Below are 27,231 nucleotides of genomic sequence, written 5' to 3'. Positions count from 1 at the left end.
GAGAGAGTGCAGTGTGTAAGACAGCTGAGACAAAGGCGATGAGGTGCTGTGTTTGACCTTTGGTTCTTTGTCACAGACACTGCAATCAACACAAGCAGAGAAAAAAGGCAGAAAGGAATAAAATGGGCTGTTATAAAGGTTTGACCTACTCTAATTCATATTTCATTCTCATGTCCAACTAGAGAACATGTATAACTTCTCTCTGCCCTTCCTGATGTTTTTTGTTTGTGCCTATATCCGTTTGCCTATGTGTGACGTTTAGACCAGTGTCATCTGTGGCCGCTCATGCATGACATCATATCCATTTCCTGGATACCTCACAGGACGAAGTAGTGATGCAATGGAGCATGATAGAAATGTGCCCGAAGGTCTGGGGATAAATGGAGCGGAGCACCTAAGCCTCCCCAACTGATCGCTATATCACAACTACTACCAGCATTCCTTTTCCACCCCAAAATGACTCGGCACAAGGCCAAACGATGTGGTACCAAAGTGAGGCTGGGCCTCGTGAGATCGCGGGGTGGTTGGAGAGTTTTCTAGCAGAGAGCCAGAGTTAAAGCCAAAGAGAGTTGGGGGTTGAAACTCAAGAGCAGTTATGGCAACCATGTGGAAAGAAGCATACTGTTCTTTCTAGAGATTTGGGGAAAAGCAGCGGAGGGAAGGACATGTGGCGTGGACCCCTATCAGACTTGTGCTGAGGGAGAACAGAAGCGAGATGATGTGATCTACAAAGGGCAGAGTGGATGACTCAGTGATGGAGGTCAGTAAAATGTCAAGAGATAGCACCCTGAGCAATGCCATGTGGGGCAGAATGGATTCATGGCCCTGTGGTAGAAGATGATAAAAATAATCTCTACAGTACATACATACATACATACATTTACTTTCATAGCAGATGTGAATTATGGAAAGTGAAGGTCTTTCATACTGGATCTCAAGAAGAGCAGCTGCATAAGTGTTAGGAAAGCACGATTTAAACCCGTCTGTTTTGGATTCAAATCTTCAAACTGACAGGTTCAAAAAGTTCACAAGCTTGCACAGATCATGCACACAGTATCAACAGAAGGGCCAGCACGCAGCCCACCACTGAAAACATGTTAATGATAAAGACAGATCTAAAAAAAAAAGATCCCCCACTGCCTTTATCTGTCGTTTTAATCCTATAGAAATCTTATTTACTGTTCTAAATACCTTGAGGTGTTTTAAGCCTGTTGTCTCTGTCACTCAACAATATGAGGAGTGCATCTGCATATCCTTTTATTCATGGCATGCTGTTTAAAACTTAAAAGGAACAATGCAAAAACTAAGCACCAATGCAAAAATGTGCTGACTGCTACTGGTTGAATTATCATATGATTTATTTAGTAAGGTGCCTTAGCTTTCCTTCAGAATTCTGGCATCTTATACCAGTATGTTATAGCTGAGAGTATATTGAGTTTCCTCTGGCTAGAATGCCCTGGAGGTTTTTCATCTACAGAAAATTAATAGATTCACAAATACTAACAAACACAGCCGGAACGTTTTGCAAGAATATCAGTGTTCATCTACAAACACAAACACACATGCATGTGTAATAGGAAGCAGTTGTGGGTTTAACATCAACGGTTTCTGACATTCAAGACTATAAGTTAAGGTCTTGGTCAAAGCACAGCACATTTGGCACTATCAATACATGTGGTATATTTCAGCCTACACACTTGCACCAGTGAGGTTACAGCAACAATATATCAATGCTGGAGGTACAAAAGCATGAACAAGGGTGGGGGTGTAGGGGGGCAAGTACAGATATAAAAGAAATATAAAATAAATTTAAAGTTGAAAAGATGTTTCTGAAGAAGACGCTGAATGGCAGAAAGAATGAGAAAGGTACAAAGAGCACAGGAGAAACAGATGTGTGGAAAGAGTAAATGGGAAATGGAAAATAAGCTCCGTACGCGGGGTGAGAGAAGCAGGATTCAAAGCGTAAGATCAGAAATAAAATAAAGAATGATGATGAATCAGCAGTAACCTGTACAGCAAACTGATGTGTTCACAAAATAGCAGCTTCACAATCATATTCATAACTTGGATAGCAATTCTCACAGCCCTGAGATGGATTCGGTAATCATTCAGTTTTGCCTTCTCTGTGATAAGTTGGTGATCTCTCCAAAAAAAGAAAAGAACTTGCATGTGTTACCTTTTAGAGTATAGAACTACAAAAGGCTGGTGTTTGCATTTCTTTGTGTATATGTGAGCATTTCCATAAAGACACACCTACATGAGGAATCTACGAGCCTGAAGGTAAATCACAATGCTAAAAGAAAGAGCAGTTGTAAAGGCTAAAAAATAAAGTTGGACTTGATTTTTATTTGCACCATTCTGCAGGTTATGTTTAGCTCTGTGGGCTGAAAACATGGCAATAACATTGACAGGGCTGGAAAACCAGATGCCCTCAGTGATGTCTAAAATTACATGAGTACATTCACTAAATGGCTCACTGTGGCAACACTATAACAGTTCATGTTATATTGTATTTAAAAGGACAAATATATTCAAAGATGTCTCTCTTGTAGCCATTTAACCCTTCTTCCAAACTTCTCTCTCTGATTACACATTTATACTGAAGTCAGAGACACTCACAACTATGCTGAGGAACATAATGGTGCAAATGGTGAAACAGTTCTATTTTGTGTAAAACACTCCGCTCTGAAGGAACCGAAGCAGCAACGATGACTCTACTGGGAGCACTTATCCCACAGAATAATAAGCACATTAACTCCAGATAGCTGTAAACATACAAACAATCTCAGCAAAGTCAACAGTATTTAGAAGACACAGTATTAACACAGAATAGGAGGAGAGCGTTTTTACATGGTAGCACCATGCTTTCTTGGTGCTACTTGGATACATGCATGTAAGTAGGTAACTGTCATAGAGTTCCTTAGAGGGGAAGTGAGGCTGAAAGGGTTAACACGGCACTGCGCTACGGCCAGTTGGGGTTCGATTCCCACAAGAGCTTTAAATGGTTAAAGTACAGACAGAAAGATACGAACAAAGCAGAATTTTAAAAAGAATAATTTCATCATAATTGGTATGCAGCGATGTTCTTGTCAAAATCCCACTTCACAGCAGATGGGTCATTTTAATGTTTTCAAGTCATATTTCACTCAAAAGGATAGAGTGAGGCGTTTACGATCAAAACTCAACTCTGCTCTTTTTCAGTCTGGCTGCAGTTCTTTTGGGACCAAGGACAATCTGGTGTGATTTTATGAACCACCTCAGTGGAACGCTGCTTGTATAACTTAGCTGCTATTTTAAATTATTTATTTTTCAATACAATAGGGACAGGCTTCTTGCTGAATGCAAATTGTGGGATGAAATTGCTGTATTGTTCTGCAAGTCTCTGCATGAGACACAACTACAGTCAAACCCCCAAGGTTGCTCAGGGAACATTGAGAACAAAAGGCAGTTTTGTTGTTGTTGTTGTTGTTTTTGGTTTTGATTTTGATTTTACAGAGAAAAAAAAACATCAAATGCTCCATTAGATCACTTTTCTTCTGAATCAGACACTGAGTTGAGCAGCTCAAGGTTTATGGAAATGACATGAATAAATATCTCTATACTTGATTAAGTTCCTTTTTACCAGGTGAAAAGTTCTCTCATAAATATATATATATACAGTATATATATATATATTTTCTTGGTCAGTTTCCTTTTTTCCATAGTTTTATCATCAGTTGATAATGTTGGGACACTGGTAACCTGGAATTTGAGTATAAAATAAAGCAGCAATAGATTTGGGACATTAGGATTGTGCCTGTGGACGCTGCAGGGTCACTCTCTGCTCTCCAACAAATGTCAGCTAGACGTTTTAACAAGGCATGGTGTTTCATTATCAGTGTGTATCTGGGTTGAATTGATGGCTGGAAATGTGATAATGGCGCTATTCTTTCTGCAGCTTCCCTCATATTTCTCCATGTGGTTGTTCACTGGTTAGAAATACAAGATTATGTATTTATATGTGTGAGAAACACGGCCTTGCAGGCAAATAAGACTTGGGTTTCCACACAACAGCTGAGCTATTTAACAAATCAGTCAGCTTTAGAAAAAAAAAAAAAAAATTAAAAAAAAAACTTGGCAGGAACCCTTTTTTAAAAAAAAAAAAAATCAATTTTTAGCCAATTTGAAATGAAAAAAAAAAAACCCAGTGGGTCTTCACTGTTTTCTATTATTAACAATTTCAAATTTTGAATGGTTTTGGTGATTTTTTACTAATCCTGATCCATTTGTAAGGGCAAGTAGTATTGCATTGTGGCTAATATACAGTACCAACTATTAGACCAACTATATTGTTATTGTCCGAATCTTTGCTTTCTCTGATGTGATATTATACAAATGTATTATTGAAACTTACTGTAGGAAATTAAACTGCAACCTAATCAACTGAAATGTAACACTGGTTTCAGTCAACAAGTGAAAGAAGTTTATTTACTTATTTATTTATTTATTTGGTCAGCAGACATGGACTGTGTGATGAAACAATGAGCGAAAAACACTTTCTCATATTATCAGTTTCAAACTGTCTTTAGCACATTGCCAGCTACACACAGTAACAAACACACTTCCTCTTTTCACCCTTTCTTCTTTCCTCTGCCTCCCTTTTCTCTGATTTAGTTCAGTTTACTGCAGTACAGCTCAGTTCAAAACAAAAAATGATTTGCTTTTATGATGAGGGTATTCTACAAAAACAACGGAAACAACATATGACAAACTATTAACTTGATTATCCTCCCTGGTAGGCTAGTGGTTAAGGCTCAGCGTTCTCGCCACTGCGCCCCGGGTTTGAATCAGGGTTGCGTCAGGAAGGGCATCCGGCGTAAAACATGCACCAAATGTCAACATGCGAGTCGTCGGTGTGACAATTCGCTGTGGCGACCCGTAAACAAGAAAAGCCCAAAGTGACTTTCTATTAACTTGATTATCCTCATATCTCCTTTAAGTGCGAGTAACACAGTAGCAGGCAGCATCCTTTGTGTCAGGGAGCAGGTGTGTTTTCCTCAAAACAAAATCTTATATGCTCAAAAAAAAGATTACATTTGCAATGATGCAAACAAAGCAGTGAGTGTGTGTGTGCATGGATGGGTGTGTGTATTCTATCACTGTGCATGTCCTGCAGATTTGTACTTGCACTAAACTGTGATGGAAGTGTATACTGTACACATACTGTACATGTATAGACTTTGAACCTTCTCCCTTGATTCCACATCATTATTGTTTTGTTTTGGGGCAATGCTAACAAACCTTCTGCACTGCTAAACTAGGGCACTGCCTGGCTGTCGGCAAAAAGCAAAGCCAGCAAAGTGCTCTTTATTTATATATACATTTTTCTAGACAGCAGTTAGAAAGTGCTGCACAGAAAATCAAAGAAAGAAGAAAAGATTCAGATATACACATAAAAAACACAGAGAAAGAAAAGAAGATGGAGAGACCAAGAAGAGGGAAGAATTAGAGAAAGTGAAAACTGGGAAATGAAAATAAAATTATATGACAATATAAATGTTTCTTTTAAGTCAGTGACCCACAAGATTATCACAGTAGTCCAGGGGTGGGGCAGTTCTGGTGCTCGAGGTCCACTGCCCTGCTTGTTGTCCAGCTATCCCTGCCCTACCCACTGCTGATTACCTGGATCAGGTGTATTCACTCAGTCAAAAGCTAGAAGACACCATCTTAGAGGTGGAGTGAGGAAAGATGAAATGAACTGGTACTGAGGAACGGGACTGTCCACCCTCGTGACCGACCCAATAACAGAGAAATAGACACTTTGATGCTGTAAACTTGAGTATAATGCATTACAGGAACTATGTGCTAAAATTATTGTCATTATTATAACTAACTAAAAGAATGATCCAAACCCTACATAAATACACACGGCTGTTCTAGTAGGACCAGAATCTCTCATTACACATTTCAATGTGAAAACGAAAACTGTCACTGCTATGTCACCTCCCTCTTTCGTTGGGGAGAACTCATTACTTATCCCTATATTTCCTTTGGTTACACTCATGGAGGGCCACTGTGTGAAACCCAGTGTGTTGTTAATCACTCAGATTTAATTCTTGGATGTTGCCTTTGTTTTTACAGGTTGTAATTTTTATTGTTGGATAAATGTGGTAGTAGATGGGTGTTCATCTAACTGACAGCACATCAAGACAATTTGAATCTATAAATACATCTGTGGAAAAATAATTCAATAAAAAATATCCTTTTTATATTTTGCCTTTATTCCACTTTCTTGCAAACAGTTCAATAATGCAGCTGGGCTTAATTAACAATACTTTGTAATTACTTAGCTTTCCTTGCCTATTTACAGTTTAAATAGCCCACAGGCAACATAAAGTCACAAAGGTCAAGTCTTTATCCCTTGGCTTGATAAATCTCAGTGACCAGGACTGTGCATGAGACACTAAGGAGAGACAGAGAGAATGACAGTGTGTGAGAAATGTGGACAGTGAGAAAGAACTTTCTGATCTGGGGTTGTAAACATGCACTCTCAACAACAACCCAGAGACTGAGACAATTAACGCAAAAGACATGCAAAGAAGGAGATACCGGGAAAAAACAGAAAAGAGTGTGAGTGGGGGGGGCAGAGTATTTCTGGAGGGATGATGTAATTTTTTTCCACTTCTTCTCTCACTGATTTTTTTTAACACCAAAGAAAAAGAGGGGTGCCAGGGTACAGGGAGAGAAGGAGCGACAAAGAGTGAAAGTGATTAAGACAGAGGTAATGGAGGATGGGGAGAATGAGGTGGGCCAGATGAAGACAGACAGAGCAAGGCAAACAACATAGAGATGAGAGATGTAGTCAGAGGGAAGAAGAGAAAACAAGGCTATGATAAACAACAGTAAACAAAGCAGAAAAGAGGAAGAGAGAAATAATAAGAGGCAACAAACAGAGTAAAAGGATGTGCAAATAAGAGCAAACTGAGATTCCAGTAGGTCAATAGTGCAATAGATTGGTACAGAGATGCAGACAAAAGAGAGCTACACCAGTAGTCTGAACTTGGTAATTGCATCTAAGGAAGACTAATTACGAAAGTTGTGCTGACTTTCTTTTTTAGATGTAGAGTATTACCACACCCCGACTCTGCTGACAGCTGATGTCAAACGCACACAAACAGCTCAATTCAACACCACACACAAGCAACTACTGTATCTCTGGAATGGAATGAAAAATTTTAGTTTTTGAAATGTTTTTTGTGACGATATAAAGGCGTACTTTGCTAAATGAGATTTAAAACAATTTGATTTCTTTCCATTTAACTCAAAAGAACAGTAAAGTGCTCTTCAACACAAACATTCACACACATTTGAAAACCTTGTGCATTGCGCATGAGCCTAATAATGAGCTTTTAGCAACATATAGCCACTTTCTGACCTGAACCTATAAACCACAGATAATGGTGTCGTGTCCAGCACCCCTGCCACACACACACACACACACACACACACACACACACACAACCCTAGCAATAAGCAGTATAGATAATGAATGGATAGATGAAGATGTCAGCCTGTGTGGAGTGTGTGATCATTTCAACACATTTTTAATCACAGGTGGTAAAAACAGAAGAGTGAACAGGCTCACATATGGTGTGGTGCATCTGTTTAAACAACACTGCTTCAATACTGTTACTGATATCAGTGCAATTCTGCTTTGGATAAGTACAGTATTTACTTAATCACATACACCAATCAGCCACAACATTATGATCACCTGATTAATACTGTGTACACAGGAGTCAGTGCAGCAGTTGGTTGGTACCCGTGTCACTCAGCTGACGGTGCATCTTCTGTGAATCAGTTTGCTTCCATAGTTCTACTGTCAGGAAGAGCACAAATGTGTAGACAACTCTGTAAACAGCTTATGTAAATGGAGTGAAAACTGTGGTCATGAGGACAAGTTGAGATTTTTTAGACAAATCCAACAGCCTCCCCACTCTTGGTGTGATGTCACCACTACAGCTACTGAATGTTTCTCTTCATAGAGACCAAGATTCAAACAAAATGGAATCTTTTGAAAAGGATGAATGAAATTTTAAAAGTTTAATCTACAGTAGGTCAACCTCATCGTCAGTGAGCCTTTAGGCGTCCATGACTTTGTGGCCGGTTCACTGTTTTTCCACCTTTAGACCACTATTAGTTGGTACTAACCGCCGCAGACTGGGAACACCCACTGAGACCTGCAGTGTGGGAGATGCTCTGACCCAGTCATCATCACAGTTTGGTCATTGTCAAAGTCGCTCAGATCCTTACGCTTGTCTGTTTTTCCTGCTTCCAACACATCAACTTTAAGGACTGAATGTGGATGACACACTGACAGGTGCCATCGTAACAAGCTCCATCCGTTATCTATGTCTCTTAGTGTCATGGGGGGCTGGAGCCAATCCCAGCTGACATTGGGTGAGAGGGGCGGGGTCCACCCTGGACAGGTCTCCAGTCTATCACAGGGCTGACACTTAGAGACAGACAGCCACACCCACACTCACTCCTACATGCAATTTACAATCAGCAATCAACCTAAGCTGCATGTCTCTGGACTGTGGGAGGAAGCCGGAGTACCTGGAGAGAACCCACACAGGCACAGGGAGAACATACAAATTCTGGTCGGCCCGGGCTCAAACCTGGAGCCTGTGAGGCGACAGCGCTGACCACCGCTCCACTCATCATCTGTCAGTGGTCATAATGTCGTGGCTGATTTGTGCATGTATAATCTACTGTTTCCTGTCATACAGACCAGCTTGTCTGCTCATCACTGTGTTCTCTTTGCACTGTCATTTGTTAAAAGGAGTTAAGTAATGTGCATAATATATTACATGGATTTACATTTGCATATTTTGTTGGCCCCATAACTCTTTTAGAAGCTTATAAGACCACATTTTGTTGATGTCATTAAATGTAACATAACCCATATCCTCTGAATAACAATATACAAGTGAAAACTACTTTGCATCACAGCTACCTCTTGTAAGGTTGTATGCGCTTCCTCCTGCTGTCTCCCCTGATGTTACCCCCTATTGTGAAGTGTATTATCTCACACTGGGAGTTTTAACTTACTGGCAATTTCCCCAGTTAGCATTCCTAAAATGACAAGATTTGTCAGTCACTACTGCAGTCTTTGCAGGCATAGACTGAAATGAGATTAGATGCATTTCAGAGTCTACATGCATCAGTGCTGTTTCGGCACCTGTCTACCCTGAAGGAACAGCAACAGATGCTTCATTTGCTTTTTCATGACAAGAGCCAAGTCTACACAGCCAGTCTCATTTTCAAGGGGAAGGAGATATACAAATAAATACAAGCGATTCCAGTTTTTAATGATGGAGGAACAGTGCAGCGGAGAGGGAGAGGAGTTAATTATGATCATTTTTAATAAGAGAAACTGAGGGCAGACAGGTTTGTATTAGACTGGTAGTAAACAGGTGGTGCACCTGGACATCACAGTGAGTTCAGTGACATTCAATTGCAGATAAGGTAGTGTAGTTGTCACAGGACCCAGGGTGGATGTCCAGGGAGTGTCACCCACTAGCGATGCAGAAGGGGTCAAACATTAATAATTTTGGAAGTGAAAAATTCCAAAGTGAGACTGTACACTGTGTTGTATAAATGTGGTGAAAAGTCGAATCTGGAACATCATTTGTCAGCAGTAAAAAATGAAGTCTTGAGTTGCTCTGTCCAGAGCTAATAATGTTAGCATGAGGAGCCGGCGAAGCCACGAGCATTCTTATAACATATGGTCAGAGTGGGGGGCTGGGGCTCAGGATGAAGAGTGGGTCATCCACCAGTCCTGGGGCAGGTGGTTTGATACCAACTCCTCTAGTCCACATGTTGAAGTGTCCTTGGGTAAGACACTGAACCTCAAAGATGCTCGCTGTGGCCGGTGCCTTGTATGGCAGCTCCGCCATCACCGGTGTGGGTGTGTGTGTTTGTGTGTGTGAATTGTTAAAAGAGTAGTAAAACTGTAAAGTGCTTTGTCCATTAATGTAGAAAAGCACTTCATAAGCGTAACCCATGTAGGAGGAGAGCAACTAAGATTAGTAGAAATATTAATTAATTGTTGTTCAGGTCACAGACATTAATCAGATCACAATTAATCACAAAAAGCAGAAATAAAAGGAGTTCATATTAAATGAAACCAGGGAGTATCAGCTGCCAAACACACCAGGGTTCACATAACTATAAGTCAAAGCTGCCAAGATCTTTTATATCTAAGACATAAGCCTAAATATAAAGGAATCTAAAAGTATGGAGTGCTGCACTTGAACATTTACATAAGTTATAGTAGACTGTAGTGTTTCCAGCAGATTTTTTTTCAATGTAGAGAATATTTGTTTTCACAGTGGTCATTATATTTACTGAAATGAGAACACTGATGCATTTAAGAGACTTGGTATGAACGCTGTGTTTGTTCTTTCCCTTTCTGCTGGAAAGACTGACAGAGCGACCCTCAATATAAATCACAAAAACATTAGGAGCAATCAGAATGGAAGTATTGATTTTGTTGAGAGATTTCAGGATGCTTTTAATGGCCTTGTCAAATCTGAGTATTCACATGGTACTTAGTCCGGCATATTTCATTTTTATGTGCTTAAGAGTTACAGTAGTTTAAGTCAAATAAGCCAACAGTCATTTAAAAAAAGGTGGCAAACCTTTAACATACAGTACCAGGAAACCATGGACCCTACCGTTCTGGCACCAAGTGCTGAGTTAAGAACTGCAAATACTTAAGCCTGCGACTACATTTAATACATTTATTATTATTTCAGCCCCACTATCTCGCTCTGTCTCCCACTGATTGTTGGATGTACTCTCTCCTCTTTTCTTGACTTTGGGAGCTCCTCTCTGAACTTCGACCTATTACTGAAAGCAAACGCCTCAGTCTGATGCAAGTCACCCAACTGTGTCCAGAATGGCACTAAAGTCATATATTGTGCTGCCAAAGCACAAATACAGAAGTGTATGGCAAAAAACTGTGAATTCTTTGGGATACATTTCTTTTCTTTCAGATGTCAGGCAGACTTCCATAACAGTCAAGCAGATGAAATGTAACCTATATCTGCCTTGCATCACTAAAACTGGCACAAAAGTAAGGGGGTGAAGAGAATAGAGTGTTGGGGGGGGGGAGCACAATTGATGAGATACTGTGAGAAACAAGTGCTGGAAGAAAGAGAATGAAACTGGCTGAGAAAGAACGAAAGAGATAAAGCGAGGGAGAGGCAGAGGAGGAGGAGAGACCACAGCACTGTGAGCTGACAGAACAATGTTGGGGAAAGTAAACAGCTGTTTCTGAGTTGACACTTGGAGACAGATAACAAAGAGAGGCCTCATTATAACATGTATTGGCCTCTGGGCTGCTTTAGAAATTATAGAAGTTGTCATTATCAGTTTACCTGTTATTGTCTGCCTCCACTGACCATCGTCTCCGACCTTTCTGACAGCCTGTCGAAGGTAAGACTATGTGGCCATAATTATGTTGTTTCTCTTTCCTACCTGGCACCTTGTGGCAAGCCACAGCAAAAGACCCAATTTAAAAAGGGGGAAACAATGGCTGTACCTATTTCCAGCACCCACATCTTAATGGGATGTCTACAAATAAATGCTGTCTTCCTGTTCTCACTCTCTCTTTACCTCCATCTGTGGGCGACAATATACGTGTATGTAGACATATCAGCATATGGCTTCTAATCATACAGAAACAGAAAATGGCGGACAGAACAATGGCTTTGGTTGGACTAACAATGGTTTCATACACTGCCGTCTGCAGTGTTAATGATTGCTGCCACATTCTCACTGTTGTGTAAGCCAAGTCTGTCTTGGTTGCACACACATAAATAGAACTGCAATTCACAGCTTTAGCAAAAATCACACAGTAATGACAAGAAGCACATTTGGTGTAATTAGCGGGACTGCATTTCACTACTTTAATATGAAAAATGTGCGTGTCTGCCTTAATCAGATGTGCTCTTGTTTTTTCTGAAAGTTGTAAATCTAAGCTACAATAGTTGTGCATTTTTTAAGAAGTCATTGTGCCATTTCAACCAGTGATCAAACTCTTTAAATTTTCTTGAGAGTGATTTTTCCCAATGCAGTTCCAGAAGCAATGTTTAGCAGGAAACCTCCCCACAAGAACATCTGGCAAATATCGGTTTAACCCTCATGAGAGTTCTAAGAAACTGAATTAATGTTAACTGTTCATGAAACACCTCCATCACGTCACAAATCTGAACATAGACCCAGTGACAGAGAAGCTACCAGAAAGCAGCAAAATGAATAATGTGTTTAACTGATTACTTATGAACTTTACAGCAGAAGCGCCAGCAACAGCTAATGCTGGAGACTCAGCCACCAAGACTATACTTCTGAAACACAAATGCTAAAAGTGAAACAATGAAGGCCTCACTTTATACTGCTATGATAAACAAATACAACAAAATTAATTTGAGAATGATATTCAGCCAATCTTTGTGTACATGTAGGCATCAGAGCTGAAATCATTCAGAACCATCAAATAAGAACTTCTCTGAATAAGTAATCACTGTGCTATTGTTGCTTTGGGTAACAGTTTTCTGTGACTAAGTTGTTGAGTTAGACTGTTTTTGACACAACCTCTAAGGCTTCACCAGCTGAGACACACACTGGCTAGCAGGTCACTCTCATTCCAGGCTACCTAGATAGTATAACCCTGACATGCTTCCTTAGTTTAAAATAACACAGGGCTAGGTCTCAGACGACACCCTGTTCCTCATTTAGTGCTCCAGTTTCATCTTCTTGGTAATGTATGTGTGCGTGTACGTGCATCTTAATTAAGATGTTCACACATACATGCACACAAATTATGGCCCAATAAAAACTTGCTGTAACTTTTCTAAAGATAATGTATATCCAAACTTTTTAATAGACCATTTGCTTAGTTAAGCAGAACGCTGCAACAGAGACTGACATAAAAACAGCACAGAACAAAAGGCTGGATCAAATGCAGCACCGCTTGGGGTCTGAACTCAAAATCAGGACGTGGCACCTCAGTTCACTTCTTCACAGAGCTTCTTGTCAGTATCTCTGAATCTGGCGTGTTTACATTGAACTGAATTATCTGTTTACTAGGCAGCACTGTGCCATTATTTAGATCAGGAATACAGTAATCCTTTACAAATACAACATCAAGAAACATTCTTCATTGAAAGGAGATTTTTGGTACTCAAATAGGCTACAGTGTGTTTAAAAAGCAAAGTCATCTTAGGGTGTACTCACACTAGGCACCGTCGCCTTGTATCATGCACAGGGTGATGTTCAGCGTCCTGTGCTCGGGTCTGGAGCGATCACACTAGTCAAACGAACTGGACTTTAGGGTCAAAGAGGCTCAGGCAGGGTACAGATTGTCTAGTAAGAGTACACCCTAGTTGTGGATTAAGTTTTTCTTTAAGGGTTATATCAAAATTCTATAAAAATGAAATAAATAAAAAACCAAATACTGTATATCTGAAAGTAAAATCTGATTAACTGTCACTACTTCATAAACAGGGTGAGAGTCTTCAGTGTCAGATTACAAGGAGAGCTTTCTGCTCAAACAGATGCATAATCACCCCCCCCCCCCCCCCCCCCCCCCCACACACACACACACACACACACACACACACACACTCCCCTACCACACACACACACACACACACACTGAGCAGAGCCACTGTCACACAGGAAGGTGAAGTGGAAAGAGCCGAGGACGGACAAAGGAGTTTGGAATGTCACATTTTTGATGGAGATACGTATGAGAGTCAACTATTTTCCTAAACAAAGCATTCAGCAGTCCACCAAATTTCTGCAACTGGTCTGGAGAGTGAGGACGAACAGCCATGAATTTAAAATTGCAGTGTCCCCCCCCCAAAAAAAACTAAGCCATTCATAAGCATTTGCGTTCTCTCAGTCATTGGTGTTAGATCTCTATAAAGTCCCTTTTTTATTGCACTAATACTTTCAGTAGCATTAATGTAGACCTTCTGTGCCCACATCTTTGATGAATTTCAGTCAGGTAACAGGCTTCACATCACTCCACAGGCCAAGAAATAATGGACTGTTCAGAGTTGCCTTTCACTCTGCTGCGGTTCGCTGCGCTGTATTATAGTACGTATTCTTTTTCTAGAAGACAGGAGCACAGTCATTGTTTAAAAACCATACATAACAACAACACTTGCATTGAGGGGCTCACTTGGTATTAGGGACACTGTACTCATGATGGTGCTTTATGTTGGTGTCTGCGAAAAAAGGGAAGATCTCACTGAAACACAGGACATTTGAACAGCCTATTTCAATAGAGTATTCCTGGTCCCTGTAGTGATTGGTGGTCACTGAAGCTACTGTCTGAACAGGCCCATTTGAACAGCCTATTTCAATAGAGTATTTCTGGTCCCTGTAGTGATTGGTGATCACTGAAGCTACTGCTCTGAACAGTCCCGTGACTGTTCTACAAAGTACTGCAGTACAGGCAGTCTACATTCTGTGTGAACAGGTACTAGTGGACTTACCTGTCCAAGCACACACTCCTATCCCTCACCTACCCTAGATGTACCTTGCTCCTCCTCTGAGAACAGTGAACATCAGAACCTACTATAGAAATATCATAGCTCTCGTAAAATATACCCAATAAAGCACACAGTCACAGACATGTATTATTCCTTGTTTTAAGACGTATCTTCCAAAATAACCATTCAAAGGACAACGCAAGCTGAGTGTGGATGCACGAACTCACCAAGAGAGGATGGTCTGAATGATGTTCCTCTGCCTCAACCGCTGACATTATGTTTTAAGCTAAACTGCAGTTGTTTAGTAGTTGCTTCTGGATTAGGTTTTTGCAAGCCCACTGATCTGATTACAGCACTGCAGTAGATAGGTCAGCTTATGCAACATGTATGGCCTGCTGCATATGGGGGATGTCTTTGTCTTCTACTCTCCTAGAGTTTCTGTTCCTGTGTTCTCCCACTCTTTCTGTTCATCACACTCAGAGTGAATTATGTGACCAAACTATATTATTTTAACGGTCCAGTGCAACAAGAATCACATGGAGTTTTCTGAAGAAAATCTATAGTATCAGCATCAAAAACTATTTCTAAGCAGGACCACAAAATAATACACAACTAAAAACCATCTCTCACTTTTTCACTGTAGGCTAGATAATGTTCTTTTCATCTGGTGGAGAGCAGAGCCATAATGTGGGTGTCGGTGTAGATTAGCATGGATGAAATGAGGCTCATGTAACCTCCCACTCTTCTCCCAGACAAATACACCATCTTGCTCTCTCTCCTAAATGTTCTCCATTTGTACATCACGAACACTATCAAAGCAATGATGCCTCTTCATGTCTCATCTTCTGCTCCGTTCTGTTTTTCTCCTCTCAGACTGTCCTTATTTGCCCTTCTCTCCACCACATTTTCTAATCGCCTCATTTATTTGAGGCTATGCTAAAGGCAATATGTGTGTGATTGTATTGTATATGTGGGTTTATAAGAACTACAGTTGTGTCAACGACAGCAAACAGCACTGATAAAGCTATGTTTACTACGTACAGTACGTTAGTGTATCGATACAGTGGAGGACTACTGAACTTTCTCTTTGCGTCTGTCTCACACAAACAACATACAAAAATATAATTGCAAATTTCAGCGATAACTGCAATTTCTCTTTAGTTCTCACTTGCACTTTTATACACACAAGGCACTTGTGTGTATAATAATAATTACTTCAAGGTCGCAGCTTCATTAGGCAACAGCCCTGGCAAGCAGATTTACACTTCAAAGAGTGGAAAGATGAAGTGAGGAAGGATGTTAGGAGCCGCAAACATATGAGGTAATGTTAAAAAGTTGAGTTTACTGTAGGAGAGAGAAAGAATTAGGTCGAGACCAGCCATGATATCATGGCATATTATGAGTATACTCTATACCTTATTCTTTAACTTGCTGTGCCATCTATCATATGCTGTCTTTACTCGTCTATTTCAATTTTCACCATAAGGTTTTGAAGGCATGTATGTGTTATAGCTTCTGTGTCACTGGGCATATCTGCGTATGCATCTGTGTGTACCGTCTGTTCTGCATTTCTGAATGCACCCGTGTGTGTATGAATGCATTGCTGGGGGGTGAAATAACACAGAAACATCTATAAATATAGCAAGAGAGCTAAGAATGAGACAAGACAACAACATAACAGATTTCATCATCCTTTCCTCTTTCTGTGTCAGACAAACATAGAAGATAAGCTATAGTGTGAATACTGTATCAAAGGAGACAGGGCTAGTGATGTCACCCCGTGTGAGCAGGATTAGTAAACGCTAGACACAAAATTCTGGCACAGCGACTGCCACATTATGCCAAAAAACGAGTGGGAGAGGCAGGAACCCTGCAGGAGATAGAAACAGGAGAGTAAGACCAAGTGTGTAAGTGAGAAAGAGAGAGAGAGACAAGGAGGAACAGAAAGATCCTCAGAAGTATTAGTTTATTTTTGTACAAAACAAAAGACCAGCTATTGTGTTTCACTAACAGATATAGGGGGTGAAAACATATGCAGCCTATTAGCGAGAAAGCAGGATAAACTAGAAAGAAGATGCCCCTGTGATCCAGATTAACACACAAAGGTACAGAGAGAAGAGGTCTGAGTGCAGACGGTTTTATGCACAGAAACAGTGTCTTCCTTTTCTGCTGTAAATCTTGTTCTCTACCCTTACTGTTGACTTTTAAAGCTGAGGCCTGCATGTGCAAACAGAGTAACAGAGGGATAGATGACAGGAACAGAGGAGAAAGAAGACACGAGGTAGGAAAGTGTTTCTCTCTGCCTACAATATACAAAGTTTTACACACAGGCATCAGAAAACGCTCTGCTAATGCCTAATGACAACACCAGGTTGTTACTTTTTTACTTTGCCATGATCATCACACTGAAGTTTTACAAACATAGCCAAAGCTTGGGCATGCAAACAGTGTGGGCTTATGACTAATGAGTCAGAACATGATTACATTCCAAATGTTCGACTGATATTGGTGCTAGAGACATTCATTAAAATCTTCCACCTCAGACATCAGCGGTCACGCAGTGCACACATGCAGGAACAGTCCATCTAATACTATTATAGGTGAGAATAAAAAGTAAATCATGTTAAAACAAACAAAAAAAAGCTGAAGATGAATCCAAGACCTGTGGTGACATTAGTTTGTGTTTAAACATATTTAAGAGAAAAAAGTTTGTACACTCATTGTTCGTAGACGCTGGTTTTTCCTAATCAATTTTTAGAGCAAATTACAACAATGGGAGGATGTGAAACCGTCATCTTACAGAACATCATCTGCATGTGCAGACAGTATCATAAACAAGAAGCTGCAGTAGTCTTTACTAACCTGTGTTTTTAAGTCAAGAAGTGTTCACACATAACGACTTACAGCCACTTTGAAGTCTGAGATAATGGGAAAAGCATAGCAATGATCATCTCGTTGCACATGGGTCAGTAAGCTCAGAACTCATCAGTAAAACATGTCTCACACTTGATGAGACAAACTGTGAGGTAATTTACTGCTTTGTTCCTTCAGCCCTTCAATGGGAGTACCCACTTACACAGACAGAACTCCAGACAACACACACACACACGATATGTCTTTCCATTTATCACTTACAAAGTATTATACACTAACACATACACAGAAATACTTGCACACTCCGCTTAGTTGCCTCACACACTCATACAGTATAACCAGACATACATAAAGTCTCAGTTCCAGGCTGCCACCCAATCAATAATCCCATTATAGGTGAAAAGGCTGTTTTATTTGTTCTGATTGAACGTAGGGGAGGAGAAGGCATGGCTCATAATTAAAGTAGGATTTGCTAGATTGATGATCAAATGAGGTGGATTGGAAATGTAAGCAGAAACTGTGGCACATGTAAAAACATCACAATGAAGTATCCGCCCCACTTTGTACCCCTTGCCTCAGCCATTCCACTTCACATCAACACTATCAACATGTATTTCACTCCATGTGAGCACTGTGAGTGCGTGTGCAGCAGTATGGGTGAACACAAGACCATTTTCAATGGATCTGAGTGTTAGTACACAAGTCGCAATCAAGGCCTCAGCTGAAATGTACTCAACTCCGAGCAGAGTCTACACAGCCGGCCTTGGACTAAATCCAGATGTACATACAGTTCTTACAGCTGTGACAAAGACACAGCAGCACACACTGTCATTCACAAATACTTGCATGTCCACAGTGCAGGTGCACAATAAACACCTGCTTGTGAGGATGTACATGCATACACACAGAGAAAACTGTGAATCTCCCTCAACCTATTGCAGTGATTTTAAACTGCCTTTAAAGGCACTAAACCTAAAATTCAGCTCAACCTGTTAACTCAGTGGTAAACTGCAGTTACACTGGACGCCTCCAGAATAATAAGTGTATGTTTTAACATGAGTGGCCTGCTGTACATTTCCCTCAGGCTCTTGTTGTAATAACCTTGTCTTCATTGGCCTTCAGACAGAATAATTTTTATTACATTAAAGCAAATAAAAAAAAATATAAGTAGCCACTAACATAAATATCAAAACTGTTAAATCGATTCAAATGGCTTCAGCTCTGGACTCATAAGCCTTCAGAATGTCACATGTGCTGAGATGTATAAGATAACCTTAATATTATTAAGGTTTCAAACCAAACTCAATATAGTTACAGCTGAAAGGCATCATCACCTGACATGCTGATAGAGTAGTTTTACGTTTTCATGACAGTACTGTATACTGCATCTCTCTCCATGTCCTTTCCATCTGTCCAAACACCACTGCTTCATCACCTTCAGTAAACGAGAGGCCTGCAAAGTTCAGAACCCATACAAACATACAGTACAAGTGGAGTATTACCACATCCAGTTTAAATGTTTGGTTGTTTTTCTGTCAGGGTTTACCACCTAATGAACAGCATTTTATTCAGTTGATGTCCATATTTGAGCTGTTACCACGTCCACTGCAGAGGATTTCTGAGCTGCTGCTGTGCATCAGTGGCCTCCCCATGAGGAGACAACACTGGGTCCAACAGAGAGGCTCAAGCTCATAGTGACTGCTGGTGCATGTACTGTAAGGATGCTATGGTCATGCCCACAGATGCTAAGTGTATGATAAAACTAATGTGCACCATGCACATTCATTATGCTTGAAACCATGTCTGTGTTTGAGGAACATGCATCATAATATGTTAGAACATTCCACTGCCCTAAAACAGAGACATCTAACATGCCTATTCAGTTGGCTGACCTACAGTATATACTAACATGCCTATTCAGTTGGCTGACCTATATAAAGGTATATTTGACAAAACACTATAAATTATTTTTGCTGCACCCACCTTCCAACAAATGAATGGCATTTTCATTTTGTTTGCCTCATTTACAGACACATATTAAGCCCTGTCTGTCTGTATTTTTGTCCTACTGAGCCTGTGAGAGTGACCTAAACAAAAGCATATTTGTTGATTCCAACCCTGCATAATTACTTCCCACAATCCAGATTACAAGACTATTTTGTATCTAGCCACAGTATTTATTGTGCAGAGGAGGCTGCAGTAAATTAACACAACATACAAGACAATACAAGCTCTATGATTTGGGTTTTAATCTTTACTGCAATGACATTTGCTGTTCTGGTTCAGTCTTTTCACAGTAAATGAGATGGCTATAACTGCATGTCAGCCCTCTGCTGAGGACGAGCAGCTGCCCGACACCCCCATGCGATGCATGAATCAACAATTCAAGTTAAGTGCTGTTTTTTTTTTTTTTTTTTTTTTTGGTTTTTGAGGATTCAGCACACATCTATACAAAGTGAGCATATTGATTTGTCTAATTCCTACTCACTTTAACTATTGAAGGGACTGCTCCCTTTGTGATGCCACTGTCAAGATCACAGACTATTCTTGACAATAGCAATTAACATAATGACACTATAAAATGGAGATAGAGTACGAAGGTGAATAAACCGAGTTGCTTTTACTCTGCATTACATTCTCCATAAAGTGGCAAGATTTTCCTCATTGCTAGTACAGTAGGCAGGAAGAAAATGGAGAAGAAATAATTATAGCAATTACTTCTTTTACTTTATCTTTTTTTGACACACACACACACACACACACACACATACATACAGAATGTAATCGCTGTGATACGTTAGGTACTGTCGGCGCTAATGATAGTGTTGCCAGTAAAATAAGTACAATAAGAGCATAGAAGATGGCATAATACATGCCTGTGGAGACACTAACTAATGCTTTCACCCCAGTGCTAAACTGCAAGCCTAAAAACACACTTACATTCATGCACTGCACATTCACACAACGTGACACACACATTGGCAAGAAAAATCAGACTACTGTAAAACAGAGCACATGTGTCTAACACTGAATTCTGGTCAGCTTAAGGTTTTATCATTACTAGTATGTTTTGCATATGTGACAGTACAAGTTGATAAAAGTCAAACATGTCGGGTATATCCCAACATGGTGATTGACTTAAACATAATGAATGTGAATCAGACATGGAATATAGAATCTATGTTCAAAAATGACAAACCGAGAACATTGGATTAATACAAAAACAGGGGGGAAGGGAATTTTTATTTATTTATTTATTTTTTTTACAAAATCCAATCTCCTACCCGTTTCCTCCCTTATTTGCTTCCTCTCACTCTTCAGCTGTCTTCTTCAGGTCCTTCCTCTCATCTAGTTATGTATCCTGTTTGAAGGTTTTCTGGTGAGGGAAGGTGAACCCAAGGTGGGCACAGGCACAGGTCCTCTGTGGTGCTACCTGGGTTCCAGGAGACAAAATGGAGTCTGTAGCTGAAATATGGAAAATACAAATGAAAAAAACAACAACTTTAGAATGAAAAAAGAATTTAATGACACTGGGTAACTTACAAGAACAAAAAGTCATTTCAGAAACATTCTCTATTATTTCATTTCTCATGGGCAGCAACATTTAAATCATTACACACAATCCCTTTACTTCACTGACAAGCAATTTGCTCTGTCCATTTATGTAGCATGCCACTAAATCTGAATGTTAATTATTCAAAGTTAAGTTTCATATAAATGGCAGTCATAGTACAATCTAACAAGAGTATATTTAATATTTACAAAGTAATACCGAGTAATACCTTGTGGGAAAATACAGTAATGTCTAATAGAATACAAAATATCAGTAAATAACTGAAGCACTAAGATATTTCAAAAGAAAATAGAAATGTAGGGACGTGCCAATGTGAATGCATGAGGCGAGGGGGGGGGGGGCGTCTCAGCAGCATACTGTTTTCTCCACATCAGAACTGTGAATAAATGTGCATTGTACCCTTGACTTGCATGAGAAGTTATACTGCCAAGAGCTGGGAAAGGAACGAAGCAACAGAGGAAGAATCCATCCATCTATCCATCCACTGGTCTATTTATTGTGCTCTCCGTCTTACTGTACATTCTCTTTCCTCTGTCCTTCCCTCTTTTACTCCCACTCGCTTTCTCTCACTTCAGCTGCTGTGGTTTACTTTAACTTCAACAAAGCAGAAATGCATGACAACAATAATGATGACAATAATGGCTGATGATGCATCAGAAGGGTGCAAGATGACAGCTGGTCCAATCTGCAACTGATATTATATATCTAATGAGATGCTACCTATTTTCCAGTTTTAGTCACAAAGCAGGACACCTGCCACAACACACCTCAAGCCACCAGTACACAACACACTGCCTGTCTATGAATAATTTGTGCATGTAACTGTCAGAGAAACTGACACACAGCCTCAATTTCTCTCGCTCTTTCTATTGGTCTATCACTTTCCTCTCTGCCTCGCTTTATCTGTCTCCCTCCAGCACTTTCACTCTCTCCCTAACACACGCACATGCACAGACATACCCACACAGCCTAAATCAGTTAGAGAGAGCCTGGCCAGCTGCCCCAAACTGAAGTGAGTGTGACATCTCATTTTCAGCAATAATACTGGGCTGATCCTGCTCCTCCCCTGCAAGTTAAAAGGAGAAAGAGCAGTGCATTGTACATGACCATGACTAAGCACAGTAAGCAGGCATGTGAGAATACAAGAGCTCACAAATACACATACACGCTGAGGCTACATTTGGTGAGCTTACACATTTGCAACCGACATGTGCACACTGAGCATCTTGCAGATGCTAAAACAAACACATACACTAAGTGTAACCCTAACCTCTTACACCTAGCACATACACTGTGTATATGTGTAGTAGACACATAATCACACAGGATTTCAGTCTGAATACTGAAGCAGATTTGAAACATCTTCCCAGTGTGTGCTTAATATCTGAGCAGATGAAGTTACAACTAAAGAAAACTAAAAAAAATCCACACAAAAGACAGACCTCAGTGAAGATGTGCACTATGCGGTGTCTTCGCTTAGTAAAATACCTTCACAAGCATAAAAGTATTCTTAGAAGTGGGGCACACGTATTTGTGGTGGTCCCATTACTGGTTTATGCCTTAGACTTCATAACATGGAAGTAAAAATTATAAAAATTTCATGAAATTCTTCAAAACTGCTGTAACTGAAATGGAGTTTTAAAACTCTGTGTTTCCATAACAGGGGTCAAAATGCATCTCCTAGGGAAATGTGGTCTTTAAAGCCCAGACCAGGGCTGTCATCTGAGCTCAGAGGGAACTCTACCCAAATGCAGTGTACATTCATGCTTGAACCATTTCCATTTTGAGAATCCCATGAGTTTTCCTTTTGGGATACCCTCAGGTCAAATTGTCAACTTTCTACCCAAGATGTCAAAAACTAATAGGAAGCTTTCCATTAAATCTGCTGAGGATATTTATGGTCCCTAAAGAACGGCGTTTAATATTCTGGGTTAACTCTATGGCCTTTCATGTTGAAGAAGCAATTTTCATGTATGCACAAAGAATCTGTTCTGAATCTGCTGAAATGTACTGAACAGATGTGTGCACTCTGGTAAGATGACATCTTCTCATACAGGACAAATCTTATGTACTTAATACTGTTCATATGGCAACACAGATCTGCAGCAGAGACATTTTTATTACAGTTTTGTGTATTCATTTCACAGCCTTAGATCATACCAGTGATGTTGCTATGCTTTGCCATGTTAGAGCCAAGGTACTGTAATAACCTGGTACTGTACTGTCACATAATGTCTCAATGGATCACTGCTATGTCCTACTACTCACTCAGCTTTCACTCTGTTCTTATATTAGTCAAATGGTGTAGACAGAAGTTACATCAGTTTTAAAACTCAAACACATTTCTTTTACAATACTAGTCTGACACTGACATGAGCAACACAGTGCCCAAGCAACTTGGAGCTGGTTGGTTATTATTACGTAAACATTTACACACTGTAGGTGACACGTGCGCTGCACAGTAGCAGTTCATATTACTAATATTCTCTTCCTGAAGTCCACCATCTCTCTCCCACTCCCACTCATAACAATATCAAAGAAAAGCAGCTGCTGACACAATGAGAGAGGGTTGGAAGTGAATCAGTCAATTTTCCTCCGTTCAGCTATACACACAAACAGAAGCCTTACTCATAGCCAGGTTCAGTCAGCATTTTTCAAGCCTTCACACCCTCTCAAGGGTCCACGGGTGAGTTACACAAATGGGTTACAGAATCTCATGAGTAGGTGTGGCTCTCTGTGTGCGCACGCATATGATACTTCACGCTTTGTATTTACAGCACGTACATTTACACCATGGTAGACTGACAATCTGTTGTGTCAACACTTGCCATATGTATTTGTCTGTGTCTGTCACACAGACTTATAGAGTGGACATAGAATAACACTTAGCTGATTTTAAAGTAGCAGTACACTAAAATTCATCCCTAACTGCAGAAGAAATTGTAAGAGCCACCCAACCAAAGCATCATCAGTGATCTTTTAATATTTAGTTCTGTACTTTGTATAATGGTCAGAACCACTGAGTAAATTTTCAGCTTGGTAAAGCACCTGCAAAACTATTTCAACATTTTCTTGTCTACGCTGCTTCAATGGACCATCCATGTTGAGTTCTGTCTTCAAAATGTTTTTTATTAATCGCCAGTCTGCATGTATGTTTTAAGTATAAATCATCCAGGTACATACTGTATATATGGCAGGGAAACCAGAGTAATACACATTACATATGGATTAGAGTGACTGCAGAGCACACAAACTAAGTAGACTGGTTAAGTACAAAGACAAAAACACAACAATAATTACATAAAGAGAACAACTAGCCATAACAAAGGGGTCAAATACTGACTAGGGGTTTTGAATAACAAAACATCCATGTGCAGGTGAATCCAGCGGTACAAACTGGGGGAAAGTGTCCAAGAGAGGCAACAGGTAAAACTGAGACAAGCAAAGAAAACAAACACAGGTACAAACTGGGGGAAAGTGTCCAAGAGAAGCAACAGGTAAAACTGAGACAAGCAAACACAGGACATGTTCATCAGCTACAATGTGGCAGTCCAGCTTGATTACACTGATGAGGTACAGGTGAGAGAAGGCGGAGCTGACCAGAGCAGGTAAAGACAGCTGAGAAAAGGGAGTAAATACGAGAGTGGAAGTCTACCAAAATAAAAGCTTGTACCAGGAAGTGCCAGGAATCATGATATGAAAGATTCCAAATTTTTCTTGAATGTCCTCCTATAGTCCTTTGCTTGCATATTTACATCCTTACACAACACATTAAGAAAATAAATACTGCAGAATAAGTCATATGTAATTGTGCTTTTACCAAATTCATATCAAATGAATTAATATTTGTAAGTTAGAAACTGGAAATGTTACAAATAAAGTCTTCCTTTGGTTAAGTATGTCAGAAATGCATTCTACCAGGTCAACAAGTTTTAAACAAACCCACTCCTTTATGTGCATTCACCCATGCTAAGGAAGTGAAAAGACCACACTGTTTAAATAAGGAGGGGGGGAGCAGGTATACTAGGTGGCACCTCAAAGTCAGTGGAGGAAGGTGAGTTGACTGGGGTGAGAAGGAGCTCAAAAACATGGTGAATGTGTCTGTGTACAATGCCCAAAGCTGAATTAAGCATGAACCAGAGACAGTGGAGAACCCCCTGTCTTGTTCTAGCACATTTCACACACACACTATGTGTATGAGATTTCAAATGGCAGAAGTGAACTAAGACCAGTGTCATCACAGAAACTGAGAAAAAGACTAGTGTAACTTGTCACCAGAAGAACAGAACACCAAGAAACTACAACATTAAAACACCACAGAATGAGTTAATCTTCAAAGGAAGTGCATCCATTTCATTGTAATTTGGGAGTAGGGGGGTGGTAAATTGACAGTATGCCCACTGCTTCCTACTTGAATACACCACTGACAGAGTTGGAGTATTGCAAAGGAGGGAAGGAGGGAGGACTGAAACTGAGCTCCTAACAAATACTGTCTATCTCCATCGCTCACCCATTTGTCTTTCTGCCTCTGTCTTTACTTCCAGGCGCATTTGTCCGTAATACTTCCAGGAAAAATCTGCCACCTAGGCTCCTAACTGCAGAGCTTCAAGTGGGTGAAACACACAGAGAGAGAACAGAATGTCAAGGAGGGCACAAAAGATAAAAATAGGGCGACAAAAGACTTTTAAAAAGAGCCATTAGAAAAAGATTTTTCTGTGCGTGGTTTTGGAAGAACCTGTCCTTTCTCAAGGTAGTCTGCTGAATCATGAGTCAGATTCATGACTAACCTTTCAAGGTGTGCATCACTGTGTAACTGTATGGACATGAAAAGATGACTGTTTCTTTCCACACGTGTTTCATTCCTGTGCTGGAGTGTAATGCATGCTGGGATATGTCTTAGGTATATTAAGGACCCAGTTTCCCCAGCCTACTTCTGACTTATGTACCGTATACAGTGGAGCTATTTCACCTCCAGAGATGCCCCATGTCAGCTCTCTGCTTTTGTCTCTTGAGTTTTTCTGTTAATGGTGGCACGCTTACATTTATGCAACAAGCTGGTATTTCCAGCACTGCAAAACATTTTCTAAGGTAAACCACTGTCATCACAAGCTCTCCTAAGTATGCCAAGCTGCATAAATCAGTTGTAACTCTTCATGCCGTCAGCTGTGCCTGTGAACATAAACCAGAGGTTTTGTAGCCTAGCAACGGCCACAGTGCAGGCGTATGTTTAACCAGAACCTAGGCGGAAGTGTTGAGGTTCTGGAGAGACTGCTAGAGTTTCCTCACTCTCTGGTAGAACCTTGTGGAATAGGGGGAAAATGGGGGCTTTGATAATCCTCCTCCCATCTGTCTCTTCCTTCAGATAATATCAAATTATCCTCTATTATTGTTGTTGTTGTTGTTACACAAGCAAAAGCTCTCTAAAGTAAAAGAACAATAATGAGATTAGATCCCGAACACTGCTTATAATTGCAATAATTTCACTGTGTCGCTACCTAACACTGATGTTCATACAGCAAAACTATTTTTCTCTCCCAGTTTTTTATAACTGTATTTATTTACTGTATGCATTACTTATGGTTAAGGGGTTAGGGTCAAAGTTAATACCAAGAGTGTCAATAACTGGTGTCAGCTGGGGAAAGAGAACTCTGATCACTCAACTCAGTTACAGAGAATATTAATTGATTTGGAGCTAAATTTTGTTTTGCTTTATCGAGCTGTTTCTCATTTAGCTCTACACAGCTAGAAACTGTGTGACATTTAGGGGAATGTCACATGCACATGCACTGTTGTTCATAAAGTATATTGTATTCTTGCTCCTTTTCTGTGTCAAAACATTAAAGAAGAATCCTCAAAAACCAAACTTTATCTTGCAGATGGAGCTAATTGAAACCAATGATATGAGAGATAACAAGAGAAAGTGTGATTCTGTTTTGATCAGTCTTTACTGTGTGTAAACAGTTTAGGTAGTTTTTTTCTCCTGCAGCAACATTAATTTAATTTGCAACTAAATTTGTATGCTTTCAGCTAATACTGATATAGAGCTGATATACTATCAACTCATGTACTGTATGTAGTGGATTGTTTATGGGAGCAAGAACAAGAACACTCAGAACTGCCAAGAATCACTCTTGTAGAAGGCTGTGAAATTAAAAACATGTTCATGCTTCTAATATTGCTTTTGCCAACTCTAACAGTCCCTCAATTACAACATATTACATTTATTTATTATAT

General features: G+C 40.0%; 1 protein-coding gene across 1 annotated transcript in view; it reads right to left on the bottom strand.

Moving 5' to 3' along the window:
* Positions 1 to 27,231, bottom strand: part of elfn2b (extracellular leucine-rich repeat and fibronectin type III domain containing 2b) — a 49,336-nt gene that overhangs the window by 10,741 nt on the left and 11,364 nt on the right. The window contains 1 exon segment of the mRNA XM_020588185.1: positions 20,708 to 20,856. The gene's annotated coding sequence lies outside the window, so the exon portion shown is untranslated.

This window comes from Monopterus albus, unplaced genomic scaffold, assembly GCF_001952655.1.
Source record: "Monopterus albus unplaced genomic scaffold, M_albus_1.0 scaffold508.1, whole genome shotgun sequence".
Classification (NCBI taxonomy): Eukaryota; Metazoa; Chordata; class Actinopteri; order Synbranchiformes; family Synbranchidae; genus Monopterus; species Monopterus albus.
The sequence above is the reverse complement of the archived record's forward strand: the minus strand, read 5'-3'. Positions and strand labels throughout refer to the sequence as shown.